The sequence below is a fragment of the Lepidochelys kempii genome, chromosome 1, assembly GCF_965140265.1.
Source record: "Lepidochelys kempii isolate rLepKem1 chromosome 1, rLepKem1.hap2, whole genome shotgun sequence".
NCBI lineage: Eukaryota > Metazoa > Chordata > Testudines > Cheloniidae > Lepidochelys > Lepidochelys kempii.
The window spans coordinates 66,924,049-66,940,593 of NC_133256.1; the positions used below are offsets into that span (position 1 = coordinate 66,924,049).

Genomic DNA, 16,545 nt, shown 5'->3' on the forward strand with positions numbered 1-16,545 from the left:
TAAAAGATGGCATAAAATGAAAATCATTACCTCTGAAAACGCTATTTCTAGACAATGTGGCTCAAGGGAAGCAATATGGAAGTAAGTAAACCATATTTATCAAACTAGCTTCCATTTTCACAAAGCCAGGGCCAGATCCTGCCAGGTGCTGAGCACCCTTGATTGACACTGAAATAATTTGGAATGAAGAACACAAGTGCCTTACAGGAATGGGCCTTCAGGTGAGAAGAGAAAGACACAGAAAGGTGTTTGACATTTTTAACCCATGCTAGACTATATTTTTGTGTGTGCAGTGTTGTTGTTGTAGCTGTATTGGCCCCAGGTTATGAGACAAGGTGGGTGAGGCAATATCTTTTATTGGACCAAATTCTGCTGGTGAAAGAGACAAGCCTTCAAGCATCACAGAGCTCTTCTTCAGGTCCGACAAAGGTACTCAGAGTGTCACAGTTAAATACAAGCTGGAATAGATCATTAAGCATGAGAGAAGTTCACACGTTGCAGGAAATCATTCAAACTGAAGCAGGCAATTAACACCACTGCAGTCACAGGTCCAAGGAGTGTTAGTGGGTTACAGATTGTTATAATGAGACATCAAACCAATCTCTATTAAGTCCGTGATTATTTGTGTCTATCAGAGTTATAAAATTAAGCTCCCAGGTGCGCCTTTTGAAGGTGTTGTGCTGATTTCCTTTGAAGTTGACGATTGAGAGGTCAGATACGGAATGATCATTTTGTACTATTTATGGGTACTTTGTATTGTGTAGCCCTGGGTACAATTGGCTCCCCAATATGCCTACCTCTTCGTGGGCCACCTCAAGGAAGAATTTCTTGAAATATACAACACTAAACTGATGATACACCTGCGATATGCTGATTATATTTTCATCCTCTGGACTTCCTCAGAGATTTTCACTGCAACTTCAACAACCACCATCCATTCATCAAACTCTCTCAAGAACACTCCCACATCCGCATCGACTTCCTGGACACGAGGATAAAAATTCACCAACAGAACCCTACAGACAATTATATACAGGAAATCCATGGATCACCACTCTTACCTTCACAGATAGAGCAAATACCTCAGACACACCAAGAAATCTTATCTACAGTGAGGCACTCAGTTACTACAGGACAAGGGTGGACAAACTTTTTGGCCTGAGGGTCACATTGGGGTTCTGAAACTGTATGGAGGGCCACGTAGGGAAGGCTGTGCCTTCCCAAACTGCCTGGCCCCCACCCTCTGACTGCCCCCCTTCATACCCCCCCACCCAACCAACCCCCCGTGCTCCTTGTCCCCTGACCACCCCCTCCCAGGACCCCCCCACCCCTGACTACCCTCTCCCAGGACCCCACACCCTATCCAACCCTCCCTGCTCCCCTGACTGCCCCGACCCCATCCACAGGCCCTTCAGGACTCTCACACCTATCCAATCCCCCCTATTCCTCGTCCCCTGACCATCCCACCTCAGAACCTCCACCCCATCCAACTGCTCCCTGTCCCCTGACTGCCCCCCACGACCTTCTTCCCCTTATCCAATCCCCTCTCCCCCTGCCCCCTTACCATGCCGCTCAGAACAGCAGGACTGGCAGCCGAGCTGCCCAGCTGGAGCCAGCCACGCCGCTGTGCTTCCCGGCAGGAGCTCACAGCACCACCACCCAGAGCGCTGGCTGTGGGGGAGGGGGGACAGCAGGGGAGGGGCCAGGGGCTAGCCTCCCCAGCTGGGCACTCAAGGGCCAGGCAGGACGGTCCCACAGGTGGATGTGGCCGGTGGGCCATAGTTTGCCCATCTCTGCTATAGAAAGCCCTCTGAGGAGAAAGTCCAGGATACATGCCTTAACATACCTAAAACTGTCTTCACTAAATAAGGACACTCCATCCGCGAAGCAGATTTGCCAGCAGAACTGGCTTTGATACAGAAAACCCACACACACCTTGTTATCACCTAGCACCCCACACTGGAACCCATACAGGGTATAATCATAGAATTATAACCCATACTTGATGGGGACCACATCTGAAAGAAATCTTTCCTGAATCCCCTCTTCTGGCATTCAAAGAACCCTCCCAACATTGCTAAACTCGTCATCAGAAACTAGCTCCTCACAGACCAGGACCCATCAACTCAAAGCAACACCAGACCCCGCCATAAACATAAGATGCAAAACCTGCAGCCATACATACACTGCTACAGTGATCAGTATCCTCCACAGCACCCATTTCAAGATGAATGGGTCCTACTCATGCCTGTCACAACATGTGGTGTACCTCATTCAGTGCATCAAATACCCCAACAACAAGTATGTGGGGGAAATCAGACTATCACTACGCTCTCCAGTGAACTCATACATGAAAATGATGAAAGACAAAAACACCCTATCACTTGTGGGGGAACACGCTTGACAAAATGATCATTCCACATCTAATCTCTCAGTCCTCATACTCAAAGGAAACCCACAAAACACCTTCAAAAGGTGAGCCTTGGAGCTTAAATTCATAACTCTTCCAGACATTAGAAATCATTGACTCAATGGAGAGACTAGGTTTATTTCTCATTACAACAATCTGTAACCCACCAACTCTCCTTTGACCTATGACTGCTGAAGTGTTAATTGCTCACTTCATTTTGAATGGTTTCCTGCAACTTGTCTCTTTATGTTTAACAATCTGTTCCACCTTGTACTTATCTGTGACACTCTGATTACCTTTCTGAGACCTGAAGAAGTGATCAGTGGAACTCAAAAGCTTGTCTTTTTTATCAGCCGAAGTTGGTCCAATAAAAGATATTACATCACCCACCTAGTGTCTTTTGTTTGTAGAATTTAGAATTTGTCAGGCAGATTTTTAAAACTTTAAATAAATCAAAATTGTATTGTAATTTAATCATCCAAGATAATCTACTTTCTTTCCTTTCTGGTCTCTTTGTGGCTATATTCAACTAAGTGACAGCGAGCTTGACTTATCTCACCAGCTGTGAGTTGCACTGGCTGATGAATAAATGGCTCTGCCTGATTGACTTTCTGAAAGAAGACTAGACAAATTTCTTTCTTTCTTTTTTTTTTTTTTTTAAAGCAAGTGACTCTCATCTACCAGCCTTTTGAGTGATCCCTCTCATAGATCTTATACTTTTTAAAAACAAGCATACTCAATATTCATGTAACCTTGAACAAGGCTTGAAAATGGCTTCAACAAACTTGACATGACATTTAAAGTTTTTTGGTTATTCGCTGAAAGATGTTCTATCATCCCAATAGTAATGACTCTGGAGCACAGGCAGTCACTCATGACAGTGTGTTTTATGTGAGTGCTGAAAATTCCTACCGAAAACAGCTTGTACATTCCAAGGCAGCTGCTGAAGATATTTACTGCATTGTCATTCCCTGACCAGGGGCTCACAGTGATGGATGAGTATTTTACACACTATCTTGGACAATCTCAACAAATTTTATTAGTATGATCACCTTTTGGCTGTTGGAAGAAAATAAATACCCTCCTTTCTCCTTCTATATCAGATGGACAATTGTTACTTAAAATTTAACAGAGCTTCAATTTTCACTTAGCTGAACGGTTAAGCTCTATTTTATATATACTGTATGTTGGAAATAACACAATAATCCACGTGACTATAGTTGTACACATTGAGACTCCCTGTAACACATAAGGCCAAAAGAAAAGAGCTTTCAGCAAGTGAGACCATGCATACACACACATTATATACAATTTAAAATAATTGTAGTATGTTTATATATATTTCTCCATTTAATATTTTTTACTTAATAATTGTATTATAATGAATCTGCACACACCACTGGGGGCTTTAAGATCCTGTAGGACTACATTGTCTATATCAATATACAGAGTGCCCCTAACCTTTGCTGCTGTCCATATTCTGATGGTCAAAAAGATGATTGGGGGAGGGGGAAGAGAAGGAACCCGTAATTTTCTGAAACTTCATCTTTTTTTTCTTTCTTTTTCTTTTAAGAGAATTTAGGGCTTGATATATGCTGGCCTGTGAATACTAAAGAATGAAGTTGGAATTTTCAAAAGAGCCTACATGTGTTAGGCACTCCTTTGAAAACTGCAGCTTGCGGTCTGATTTTCTCAGCTAAAGGTATTGAAAGAACTGTTGTGATATAAATCTTGACGTGTGCTTCAAGCTGACCTGGAGGGGCCACCTACTACAGATAAATAAGCATAGTAAACATGTGAACTCTGACCTTGGTCTCTTACAATGCTGCAAACAAAGGACCTTTAAAAAAAATGAGGCCCTGTTTCAGTGACAGATTTAAGCATAACTTTAAGTCCCATTGACTTCTCCAGAGAACGAACTGTCTGTAATGATCAGATACAAAACAACAGTGGTAGAGCTGAAAATGCTTGTCTCACCCAGATTTAAAGGCTTCTGATAAGTCTCATAGATACTCTTCAATAAGAGAGTGAACCAACTCTAGGAAGTTCAAAGATGGCTCGAGAAGGTATGTCCTGGGCTGGGGAGCTAAGTGGAAGATATGCTGAACTTTCCAAAGCTGGAGAATGGTATATTTGAAAGACCTATGTCTGTCATCCTTTAATACAATCGTTCAGATCCACAAAGGGACTTAGGTATCTAAAACTCAGATTTAGGTGCCACTGTGATTCACAAACCCCCACTAAGCTGCCACCTAACCATAGGTGCCTAAACTCACTAATTTTTGCTGTAAAAGTCCCCTAGGGGCCTACGTTTCTGCATCTGGCATGCATACTGCTCCCTCATGTGCACTGCATCCTCCTCTCCCCCTCCTGCCCTGCCATTTTGCGTCAAGGGGGAGTGCATCACTGCCATTCTTATCAGAAATAGCTTAGATGCCTGACTTCAGATGTCTGTGGATCTCAAGCAGGGATAGGCACCTCCCTCTTGCTTGGACTTAGTTGCCTAACTCCCTAAGAGGGACAGGGTTTAGGACAGACTTGTCTTGTTGGCATCTGCTGTTGGCCAGGTTAGGTGACTCCCTGCCTAGTATGCTGGCTTTTGTGGATCCCATTCTCAGTTGCCTCTCTCTCCCTGTGCATTGTATAGGGATCTTAGATATCTAACCAAGGGTTTGTGGATTACATTGGATAGCGAGGTGCCTAAAAGTTAGGTGTTGCAACGCTGAATGTGGGACCCCCGAAGTCCCTCTATGAACCTGGGCCTAAGATCGTATAACAAATCTAGATTATTTTGGACGTTAGGTTTGAAACGTTGAAAGCCAACTATGGATTTTAATTCCATGAATTACATCAATTTTAATTAAACGTGCAGCTAAATCTACTAGTTGTCTTTTATAATCTGAAAATGGAAGTTAATCTGATTTGTGTGGTTATATTTCCTACTCTGCTTTGAAAATCTCAGCCTAGCTAGGTCCTGAGTTTATAGTTTGCCATCTCTGCATCACACTACCTAACATGCTTCTGCAGTTTCAAAGGTTTATAATATTCTTCCCTTCCTGTCTTAAACTATGTTATATGGATATTTCTTAGATAATCTATTCACACTCTAGCCACTTTTGTCAATATTTAGCAGTTACAATGCACAACTTCCTCGGTTTAATCAAGCTCCTCCCAACCAGTCACAGCAAGACAGAAAAAAAGACATGGAAAAATATTTTCCCTTCCTCCAATGCCAAATAATTAGGGTTTGCACAATGCCTTAAAGTTCGGCGGATTCTGTCTACATTAGATGAAGTGGTTGGAGTGAGTTCCAGAATCAAAGGGACTCATAGAGATCATCCCATCAATAGTCCTTATTTTACAGTAAGGGAGCTCCAGCCCTAGTATCATTTGTGGCATGAGGAAAGAGGTGATCTCAGGTAGGTACGTTCCAGGCCATTTACAGCTTTTATAATAGGTCAAAAACAATGCCTTCAATTGTATCTAGATACCAATAGGCAGCCACTGAAGATCATAGAGCAAACAATTTTGTTAAATTTCAGTTAAGGTTGCTAAGCAGCTTTAGAGAGAAGGCATACCATTAATCACATCTGTTTAAACAATTCTGATACTACCCTTATCACTTCATTCAAACAGAAACAATAGCCAACCCAACCAACCTTAACTCTGCTCCTAGAATTGTGTTACTTTTTAAGGGCCCACTCCAAACTTCCACTGAAAATAATAGCATTTCCCCTTTGGTTTTAATGGGTGTTGCCCAGGCCTTTTAAATAAAGTTTGGATAATAGAGTGTGTATGTGTTTTATTTGCTCAGCAGTGTCAAATTTGATGGTTATTACACAAGTAGTTCCTGTTTAATATAATGGCCCTATTTTAATGATGGGTGTAAGTTATGTTTATATATTTAGCTTTAGCTCTAATGTTTTGTCTAATTACGTATATATAGAATTATATATACTGTATATAAGTATATACAGAAACCCCAGCTAACAGAATGGCTGCTGCTGTACACCACACCTGAGACCAGGCTGCGTGTATGCACAGACACTTTAATACAGTGCCAGGCTGCTTCATGTGAAAAAGCTCTGCACACTCTAATGAAAGCATGAGAGTCAGTTTAAAACTCTCTTTGCTGTGTATGCAAAGATTTTCCCAGAGCAGAAATTTTTGTTTTGCTAAGCCCCTCAGACTTTCTTTGCTGTCAGGCTCCAACTGGTCCTTATTTCCCAACAGCAGTTCAGTGCCTGGCTCCAGCCGCAGGCTTTCTATTGTAAGCTCCTTTTTACCTATTTCTCCTGCTTCCTCCAAACTTGATTATTTGCAAACCAGCCCCACTCCAGTGCTCAATTCCAGCTCTATCCTCTTCCATGCCCTGTCTCTACCCAATCTCATCCCTCTGTCAGTGCCAGTACTAGCCCACTGTGGCCCTATCCAGGAATATCCTCCCCTCCCCCAATTCTAAAACAGCCAAGTTCTTATAATAAAAAGCAAATGGGGGCCCCCCCTGAGATGCTTGGGGCCCTAAGCAATTGCTTAATTTGCTGATGCCTAGAGCCAGCTCTGCCCTCTGCTAACATCTGCAAATGAAGAGCCCTGGTCTCTTGGACTGTTAGGAGGTTTGACATCTGCCAAAGTTCCCTATGCTTGAGCGTGGAAAATGTCTGTCTGTGAACTTGGAGTTGTGGAATACTTGCTATGCTGACAACATGTAGGTTGATAAATCAAGGGAGACAGGGAATAATTTAAAAAAAGCGTAATTTTTGATGTCCTAGTATTTTAAATCTTTTAATCATAAATTTTCAAACAAATCTCCAGAAAAATTCGACTCCTATTTTTAAGCATACCAAGTGTAAATAAATTGGTCAACTAATGAACAGTTAGAAAGGGAATAAACAGAGAATGTACAGTGGATATATAGACTCAGCTTGAACTATGACACCTACACAATCCCACAGCATCTCACAGAATCACTGTTCACTTTGTTGGGCTGTGGTATTTCTACCAGCCGCCGAGTATAAATATCAGATGTTTGCTCCTGTTGCTCCATTGTGGTGGAATTCTTTACATCATAGGAGTCACACTGGTGCCTCATTCTATTTCAAGTCAAAGCTTTAAAAGTCATTTTGCAGGTATTACGAGGGGGAGAGGGAAACTCCTGTTCCTTTTTAATTAAAAATTCAAAAGCCTCATTTGTTACCCTACCAAATCTTTTCATTTTAAAATTACAATGGGAATTTTATTCTGCTAAGATGACACCCTCAGGATCCTCTTTACTGCTGCACACAATGCTTCAAAGGTGCCACATGCATTGTTGCCTATAGGGCTCATTCACCCCAAGATGATCTCTGCCAGCTGCTGTAGCAGCTCCCCGAATCATCAAGTTTACTGGTAATATCCAGGAAATATGCACTCATCCTAGAGGCACTGGAATGGCTAGTGCCTGATTTGTAATGCCACTGCAACTGACAAAGCAGTTCCTGGGAATGGATTAAAAACTCAGAAGTTGCCATCTGCTGTGTTTTAGCAAAGAATCAGGACCCTACTGCAATTTATAGGTAATAAAGGAGCGTAATTTATCACCTTAAAAAAACAATGTTGAGACCATATAAATCTATTTAGCTATTTGTAATTGCTAGCTGGCTAGTACTGTTGGGCATCAAACTACTGACCATAAGTTTGAACTCTTCTGTGCTACTTACTATTATGCTGGACTTCAGGAGAAGGAGGCCTTTAGCCCCCTCCTGTCTACTGGCAAAATGATTGCAATCCTTTTAGAAATGGCATCCTAGACGGAGGCTACGGACAACTTGTCCTCTCCCCACAATACCGGATCAATTCTTACATTTACTAAGGCCAAGTCTACACTTAGAAGCTTACAGCGGCACAGTTGTACTGATACAACTGTGCCACCATGAGAGTGCTCATGTATCCGAGTTATGCTGATGGGAGAGAGCTCTCCCATCGTACAATAAAACCTGCCCAATGAGCATCTCCCGCCGACATAGCACTGTGCACATGAGCGCTTTTGCTGGGAAAATTTATGTCGCTCAAGGATGTGTTTTTTCATACCCTTGAGCGACAAAAATTTGGCCGACATAAATGCTAGTGTAGACATGCACTAAGCTACCTTCCCTCTTTGTCAGAGGCTCGCAGTGCCTCCACATCTAACTGCCAGCTCCACCAATGAAGGCTGCAAAATCTCTCGTTGAAAGACCAAGACCTTTTCACTATCTTTTTAAACTGGAAAACTCCAACTAATAGTATTTGAGGCAATACTGCTTCAAACTTTTTGTTTCAGTATTGCTACTTTTATCTGTTTTGGACAGCTTTTCACAGATTAAAGCATATAAAACGAAGCAGTACTTAGAAAATTCAATGTACAACAGAATAAATGACAATACAGAGCACAGCCTTTTTAAACTACATTTCTCCACTAACAGACTTCGCCTAGTCTATGTCAGACCAGTAACTCTTGAAAATGCAAAAATTCTCTTTGTTAATTTGGCAGTGGCACATCTCTGTAAATATTTGCAAAAGATATATATACTCAGTTCAAAATTACTCTTCCTAGGCTGAAAAGCATTCTCTCGCTCCCTGGAATTTAAGCACAACTCTTTAAAAAATGACAGAAGAGCAACAGAAGCCTACCCCTGGAAAGGCTCTTCCGCAAGAACTCTTGTGATGAAGACACTTTATTTCTTTGGAGTGTAGCCTTTGTTCGTCAACTCCAGGAATATGCTACAACCCTTTCACTCATCAGCAAGACCAAAAATCAGAAAAATGCCCTCAAAAATTAGACATGTTAAATTTTAAATGTGCAGGAAGAAGCCAACAATACCAATGGACACAGTTAGAAATTCTTAAGCTATTTTTAAATTGGGAGGTAGTCCTCTGGGCGACAGACTGAAGTTGGTTTCGGATGTTTCGTCAGCTCAAGGAACGCCAACCATAATGAAGGGTTGTCAATAACAGACAACGCAGCAATCGCTGAAGTATTAAATGCCTTTTTTTGTTTCAGTTTTCACCAAAAAGTTAGCAGTGATTGGACAGCTAACATAGTAAACATCAGTGTAAATGGGGCAGGATCTGAGGCTAAAATAGGAAAAGAACAAATTAAGAATTACTTAGGCCTTGTCTACACTGCCACTTTACAGCACCGCAACTTTCGTGGGTGTGAAAAAACAGCTCCCTGTGCGCTGCAAGTTTCAGCGCTGTAAAGTGGCAGTGTAGACAGTGCACCAGCTACTCCCCTGGTGGAGGTGTTTTTTTATAGCGCTGGGAAAGCTCTCTCCCAGGGCTGGTGCTGCAATTACACAGCCACGTTCAAGCGCTGCCGAGGCAGCGCTTTAACGTTGCTAGTGAAGACATGCCCTTAGACAAGTTAGATGTCTTCAACTGGGCAGGGACTGATGAAATACATCCTATAATACTTAAGGAACTGTCTGAAGAGATCTCTGAGCCATTAGTGATGATCTCTGAGAACTTGTGGAGAACAGGAAAAATATCCCTAGGATTGGAAAAGGGCAACTATAGTACCTATCTATAAAAAGAGGAATAAGGACAGGTGACAGAATTATAGACCAGGCAGTTTAACTTTGGTACCAGGAAAGATAACGGAGCAAACAATCAATTTGTAAACATAGAAGAAAATAAAGGTGATAAGTAAAGTCAATATGGATATGTCAAGAACAAATCATGTCAAACCAACCTAACATGTCTTTAACAGGGTAACAAGACTTGTGGATAGAGGAGAAGCAGTAGATGAGATATATATCGACTTTAGTAAAGTTCTCGATACTGTGTCCCATGATCTTCTCATGAACAGATCAGAGAAATATAGTCTAGAGATGAACCTACAATAAGATGTGTGCACAACTGCCTGGAAAACTATACTCAGAGAGTAGTTATCAATGGTTCACAATCGAGCTGGAGGGGGAGGGACATATCGAGTGGGGTCCCTCAGGGATCTGTCTTGGGTCCAGTTCTATTCAATATCTTCATAAACTATTTGGATAATGGCACAGAGAGTACAATTATAAAGTTTGTAGACAACACCCTGGTGGGAGGGGTTGCAAGCGCTTTGAAAGACAGGATTACAATTCAAAATGATCTTGACAAACTGGAGAAATGGTCTGAAATAAATAGGATGAAATTCAAGGACAAATGCAAAATACTACATTTAGGAAGGAATAATCAACTGCACAAATACAAAATGGGAAATGACTGCCTAGGAAGGAGTACTTCAGAAAAGGATCTTGGGATTAGAGTGGATCACAAACTAAATATGAGTCAACAGTGTAATACTGTTGCTAAAAAAGTGAACATCGTTCTGGAATGTATTAGCAGAGTGTTGTAAGCAAGACACAAGAAGTTATTCTTCCACTCTACACAGCACTGATAAGACCTCAACTGGAGTACTCTGTCCAGTTCTGGGCGCCACACTTTGGGAATGATGTGGAAAAATTGGAGAAATTCCAGAAGAGAGCAGCAAAAATGACTGACAGTCTATAAAAAATAACCTATGAGAAAAGATTTTAAAAATTAGGCTTGTTTAATTTGGAGAAGAGAAGAGGGGGGATTTGATAACAGTTTTCAAGTCTGTAAAAGGTTGTTATAAAGAGAAGAGTGATAAATTGTTTTCCTTAATCAGTCTGGTTACAGGAAATAAGGCAAATGTTATGAATTTATAGCTAAAGCTACCAAAAGCCATGGGTGATACACTGTTAATCCTAATGATTTTGACTTTACTGCTGTTGTATTGTTCCACACATTGCTCTTGGACATATCCCAAAGGCTTCATAGACACAAATCTTTTAAAGCACATATTACCCAGCCTCTCCCATATCCTGAGGAGCTAAGCATGCGGATGAAGAACACAAGCAGAATTGAAGTGATATCGGTTAGTAGATGGAGGGAGAGATGAGGGAAAGCATTTAGAGGTTTTAGTAGAACTCATGCCTACTCTTTCAGTGAAAGGCATATGTTCATCGATCATCAAGATAGTGTGCAATGTGGCAGTTGTGTAAGACTTGGCTCCCTATTTGGATGCCAATGTCAGAGGAGAGGCAAAAAATACCTTTTTCCACCTTCATGTGGATAGGAAAAATCTACCAGCTCCTTTTTGACAAAGAGCTGTTGAAAGTGTATTGTCTCTCACTTCAAGGCTGGACACTGCATTGCTCTGTACCTGGGGCTGACAGTGGATGCCGAAAGGAAAGTGGTTTACAGTACAACAGCCTAACTGGAACAGGCAAGCAAGAGCATCTCAGAACAGTGCTCTGCATTCTACATTGATTCTCCATTAAATATTCGATCCTACAGGAGTTTACAATACACTCATGACTTCCTTCCTTCAGAGTATATGCAAGACTTCTCTTTACATATACCTTCTGACAGGACAAGCAGTGACATTGTGACAAACCCTATTTCACCTGCATCTGAAAAAATTCAAGTGAAAACAACCAGCACCGACCAAGACTAAATAGATATGGCTAAGCCTCCAACTATTGTTATTCTGCCAAGAACTGGCCCAGATCAATCTCCCATACTCTACTTCCCTTGACATGGACAGTATATAGACCCAAATCCTCCTTTCCTTCATTCATGTAACCCCCCACCTCACCCCCTCCAAACACAGCTTGTTTAGTAACAGGATGGCTAGAGTTGTAAAATACACTATACGCTATTTTGTAATTAAAAAGAGAGCCAGAAGAAACCCGCTGCATTACTGACTCACCATAGCTACTAGGAGGGAGTGAGTTGATCAGCAGGATAAACCAAGAAAAAGCAACCGGACAGATGTTGTTCCCCTTTAAAGACATAAGAAAAAATAATCCCGAACCAATGTTGCTTCAGTTGTTCTCACACATTTATTTAACTGACAGGGTTTATGATATGAAACTCTTAGCACAATGGAAAGACCAACAAAACTGAGACTCAATCCTGTAGTTCTTAATTAGGTAAAACTCCCATTGTCTTCAAAATTCAATCTATTAATGTTTAGTTTTCCCACATCTGAATTTTCTGAGCACTGCTGTTCATCAAAATAAGTTATTAAAGAATTGTTACGAGATCATCTGATTTGTCTAGAGATTCTTATATTTTTGCTACTGAAATACATGTTACTGAACTGACTTCCAGAGAGTTTTGTCTGAGTAAGGACTTTGGGATAATTTCTTTGTTTTATAAACATAGAATGTGAACACTTAATTTTTAGTCTTTCAAACAAACAAATCTCTGGTGTAAAAAACAAATTCAAAATTATCTTCAGATCACCTAAGGCAATCCAGCTAGTATTATCCAGACACAAGTCTTCCTAAATTATTTTGATGAACAGCAGAGCTCAGGAAATTCAGTTAATGGAAAATTGTGCTTAATATCTTTCCTCCGTTTAAATGGTGATCTAGCATGGAACAGCACACAATGATATACATATAGGCTATGAAGGGATACTTATTTTCTCCGAATGAGAAAAAGTATAAAGTGCGTGAATGAGAAGAAACACTAATACTGGGGACTTGCTATGAATGTCGTGGAGCAAATTTATGCTTGATTCTTTGGAGATTTTTAAACCCCTCCTACTCCTGGAATATAGGACAATTAATACTGAATACAAATGACTTCAAGATTTACTGAAGTAGAGGTATGATTTTTTTAACCACTGACAAATAGCTAACATTTTAAAAAAATGTTTAAATAGATTTATTATATTGCAACAGAATGCCCACTTTCTTGATACTCAAGACACTTGATTTTTTATGTAAATATTTTTATACTGTTTGTACACAAATTACTTTTGATTAAAAAAATAAAGCAAAAAATGTGTGAGAGAGACTAATACAACAGCATTGTATGCTTACATGATCATAGTTTTCAGTGTGGGACATGATAAAATTATAATTGAAAGAAAAGAAATGTAGCTGTAATCTTATTACATTTCCCTAATTGAATCTCTGATTTACACAGGGCAAATACTACAGTGGCCGAAGGGAATATTTCCTAAATTATTGTCTTTCAGCTCCACATATTGCACCATGTTACCGAGAGTCTATACCTAACTACTGATGGCAAAAAACTGTTGTTAAACAGAGATGTGCCTTCTATGGAGACGGTCCAATACTCTGACATTACTAACTGAAATCACTCAAGTACAGCTTTCCAATCCTGAGTATAGCAGAGTGATAGTAAACAGCAAAAATATGCAGCTTGTAGAATCAGGACTATTCATTATGGAGTAGGTCTTGTTTATTGCTCTGTGCATTGCTCTCTTAATATCCAGAAGTAGTTTTTAGAAGTAATCAGAAAAATTGCAATAGCCAGAGACCTTGTGTATTGCATCATAGCTCTCATAAAGTACAAGATATCTCTCCTCCCTCTATAGCACAGCAGAAGACACTTAATATACTTTAGTGTCACTTTTTATTAGTTTAATAGCTTTTCCAACAATGTTTTTGATTGACAAAGTCAGGATAAGAAAATGTTCCTGAATTGCAAAAAAAGTGCTGTGGGCTGCTAACAACTTATTTCATTTCTACTCTGTAGCCATGGCCTTAACACCTGATGAACTGTCAACTGCACTTAGATGACGCCACCATACATTTGAAATGTAATTTCTTGCACCTTAAGGCTTTACAATGGATGCTCAACAACCTTACTAATCAAAAACAGATGACACCACCAGAATTAATGAGGCACTCAATTGCATTACTGAAGAGTGGATTTTTTTTTAAAAACCCAACCTGTTATATGCATTTCATTCATTTAAAAGTTGCTGCTCTTCCTGGTATGAAAGAATGTGGAATTTAAAGGAATAAAACATTCAAATAAATAAATTCAGGTAACTGAATTTTACTAAGTGTTCAGAAGCAGGAGATACAAAATATTTTTCTTTGTTTCAGAGGGAAGAAAAGAGGGATGTACTAAAGTACTAAACGATGTTATGAAAGGGGACTGACTTATTTAGCATGAATTTCCTCTGCTTTCAAAAAACAATGTGTTTGATTATGAGCACTGAATAAAGTAATTTATGAAAAAATGAACCACACTGGACCGTAATTTGACTTTCCCATTCAACAGAGTCTAAATCAAAGGTTTCACAGTTCAGATTAGATAATATATACAATTTCTTCTCACCTACTTGACTACTGCTGATACCTCCTCAAAAATCATCTTCAAAATTGCTGCCTCTGATTTTTCAATTCATTCAATTTTTTCAAATCATACTTTACATTTTGTAACTAAAGCCCTAACTACTCTAAAGAAATTCTTATTTACTGTATAATTTGTTACGATTGTGTGTTTCCCATCCCTTGCCTTCACTTCTGTCTGAAGCCAGAAATTGGGTCACTGTTAGGGTGTTGTCTAAAGCAGAAGGCAACAGAGGAACACTTAGCAAAGACGCTTTAAAATTCCACCTCTGTTCCTCCCAAAGAGATGGTGTTGACTCTGTGGGTGCTCCGGGGCAGGAGCATCCAAGGGGAAAAATTAGTGGGTGCTCTGCATACAGCAGCAGCCAAGCTCCCCTCCCCACCTCCTCCTCCCGGCTTAAGCACGCCGCATCCCCACTCCTCTGCTTACCTCCCAGTGTTTCCCACCTGGCTGCTGCCAAACAGCTATTTGGCAGCATTAGCATGCTCTGGGAGGGGGGTGAGGAGCGGAAACGTAGTGTGCTTAGGGGAGGAGGCGGCGAAGAGACGGGGCCAGGGCAGGGATTTGGGGAAGGGGTTGGAATATTGGCAGGGAGGGGGCAGAGACTTTGGGGAAGGGGTTGGAATGGGGGCAGGGAAGGGCTGGGAAGAGGCAGGGCAGTGGGCGGGGCCTCATGGAAGGGGTGGAGTGAGGACGGGACCAGGGGCAGAGGGGCGGGGTCGAGCACCCACAGGAAAGAGAAGATGGTGCATATGACCAGAGCTCTAAGTCTTAAGGAGATCAACACATTTTTTTTAAACTTTTTTATGATGTCTTAAAAAATGCTTTGTAATTCCCTAAAATTGGTGCCTCTGTACATTCCTTTCTTGCTTGCTTCAAACTCCTAGTTTTCTGTATCAGAAAAATGACTTACTTATAAAGTTTATCTGGGACAAATTGGTAACTAGGATTGCCTTTGTGAACAAATTGGGCATGGGGAAAAAGCGGAATTAACTTAGTACATGCAACTTTGACCATTAAAACCTTGGTAATCAAATAGGCTTCTTGTTCTTACAACCCACTCTAGGCATCTGATATATGTTGCAAATAACTAGATATAGGTCAAAAACAAGCCAGCACATTGTCTGAAAGTGTGTAACAGACGATAATGTAAACCACTAGATAGGCGACCCTTACCCAAAGCTAAAAATTAGGAAGCAATAAAGCAAAGACACAGAAGAAGTAGCTCTTTCCTCTCCTTGTGCACAAAACATACTGCAAATATCTTCAATAATTATAAAGTGCTTTCAGAATACCTAATATGAAGCACTATATTAGTGCTATATATTTGTACTATCTGACTTCCTATATTTGGGCCACTGTGTTATACCAATAAATTAAAAACCAGCAGGATCTTATTAAAGGGGAAAAGGCAAAATACCACATTTATTGTGAATACAGAAAGACTCATAGTAAACAGTTATAGTTATAACATTCCATTCAATCTCATATTTACTCACACATTCATTCATTCATTCATACACACACACACACACACACACACACACACACACACACACACACACACAGAGGTTCTACAAGGTTGTTATCATAGTTACCAGCCTTAGAGTTGCTCATGCCAAGCCACTGGCCAGGTGGCCTGGACATGAGGAGGGAGCAGAGCCTTGTCAGATGCTCATCTGATGCTCCTGGAAGTTGGTTTGCAGAATCAGATCCCCCAAAGTTCTCACTTTCTAGAGTCTATTTTTATAGGAATTTATTTCTAGGCCAGTCTGTGGGAATTGCTTCATCATGGTGTTGCTGAATCAATCAGCAGATAGCACATTCCTGACGGCTCCGTGCTGCTAGATGTTATCTTGTTCTTTGGTTCTCCCGTTCTTGAGGCTGTTGGGTGGATTCCAGTCTGCCCTCCGCGGGTCCTCTGGTTATTTCCACTTGATGCCTTCTTCAGCCGATGGACACTGGATTCTTAGGCTGGCACCTCCCTG

General features: G+C 40.8%; 1 protein-coding gene across 1 annotated transcript in view; it reads right to left on the reverse strand.

Annotated features, from left to right (window-relative positions):
- The window catches only part of DIAPH3 (diaphanous related formin 3), a 504,213-nt gene that overhangs the window by 1,015 nt on the left and 486,653 nt on the right, over positions 1 to 16,545 (reverse strand). The gene's annotated exons all lie outside the window — the stretch shown is intronic.